At 35.9% G+C, this 1728-nt stretch overlaps 1 non-coding gene across 1 annotated transcript; it reads left to right on the top strand.

Annotated features, from left to right (window-relative positions):
- On the top strand, positions 1-165 carry LOC135726981 (U1 spliceosomal RNA). Its single transcript, XR_010525068.1, has one exon. It is a non-coding gene; the product is annotated as a U1 spliceosomal RNA (small nuclear RNA).
- The last annotated feature ends 1563 nt before the right edge of the window (positions 166-1728 follow it).

Here is a 1728-nt window from a genome sequence, read left to right as displayed (position 1 = left end):
ATACTTACCTGGCAGGGGAGACACCATGATCATGAAGGTGGTTCACCCAGGGCGAGGCTCAGCCATTGCACTCCGGTTGTGCTGACCCTTTGCGAATTCCCCAAATGTGGGAATCTCGACTGCAAAATTTCTGATAGTGGGGGACTGCGTTCGCGCTCTCCCCTGACCTTTGTGTTAAAAATAGATTCTTTTGTCCAAGAGACGTCTAACCACGGCCCAAGAATACATTAGTCATCAAAAAAGCGGCTATTCAACGACTACATAATTTCTAATAGACAGCGAATATGTGTCTAGGCTAAAACAAGGCTTAATTTGGGCTGTCAGTGAAAATCTAATAGACGTTTGACCATTCCAAAAGAATAGACTAGCCATTAAATAGAACCACAATCAAACGGCTACATGTCTAAGAGACAGTCAACAAAATAATGCTTAGATGATTCTTTTATTTCCAATATAAGAGGTTCTCGGGAATGGCAATCATCCAAACTAATAAATTATAAAGGCTTTTATAAGAAAATGACAACAGTTAAACAACATAGACAGCGTTGGGCAATACAAAATGCTAATAAATACAAGACAAATTGAAATATTGTACATGCATGTACATTAAACAAGCCAACAAATCTGCCAATGGGCTACGACAATTTTTCTTGAATTAAGTGTTTATATCTAGATTTGTTTCTTACCCCTTTGGCAGATTTATTTGCTTGTTTTAAGCCCAAATTCGCTTAAATTTTGAGTTTTTTTCTCCCTAAAGGCTAGGCTTATTTTCTTAGGGCATTTTGCTCATCAAAAAATGCATCTTATTTTAAGACTTTCTAGATATTTGTACAGTGAAAACAGTTCGAAATAACAAGTAAGAAATGATTTTTTGCAATGTATTCATTCATTCGCTACCCTTCATAATACAGCTGTCGAAAAACCACAGCAACGTCGACAGACCTGGAAGCGTAGCTGTATTTGTTTAACTCACAAAGACAACGGGTAAAGTATTTTCTTGATTACCTAAATGACTTGCCGTAAGAAAATAAGTTTAGGTTTAAGGGGGGGAAATACAGTTTAAAGGGATATTTCAATTTATGATGATAATTCTGTCATCATTTACTCATGCATACAGGCTTACAACAACACGAGGATTAGTTTTTTTCTGAGTAACACAAAAGAAGGTATTTTGAGGAATGATGGTAAACCCACAGCAGATAGTCACCATTGACTTCCATAGTAGGAATAAAAAAAATATGATGGAATTTATTAGGTACCATCAACCGTGTGCTAACCATCACTTTGCAAAATATTTTCTTCATCATTTATCACGATACTTCCAAAATATTTTTTCCTACTAAGTCAATGTTTCATTATTTGCTTTACAAGCTTAAAAATGATGGTGACATGATTCCATGGTAATCACAAACAGTTAAACAAGTAAGATAATCACCATTACTTTTAAAAGCATTTTGAAAATTGCTTGCTTATGCTGGGAGTAAAGGTATTTCACGCAGTGCGCATCCTCTTTAAAAGGTAATGTATGCTTCTTTTAAAGCTGACACATTTGCCACATTAAAATAACAGAAATGTGTACTTTTTAAACTTTTTGGAGCCGGTGTGTCTGTGTTCTTGGGGCACACATCTACATGTAAAAGCAGAATTGCTTATTATTCTTCTCTATTTCTTGTATAGGTCAATTATGAGTGAAGAACCGTTCACCAAATGAAGACCGCAGCCAGGTGA

The sequence above is a fragment of the Paramisgurnus dabryanus genome, chromosome 9 (genome assembly GCF_030506205.2).
Source record: "Paramisgurnus dabryanus chromosome 9, PD_genome_1.1, whole genome shotgun sequence".
NCBI classification, from domain to species: Eukaryota; Metazoa; Chordata; class Actinopteri; order Cypriniformes; family Cobitidae; genus Paramisgurnus; species Paramisgurnus dabryanus.
This window is presented reverse-complemented; position numbering and strand designations above follow the sequence as displayed.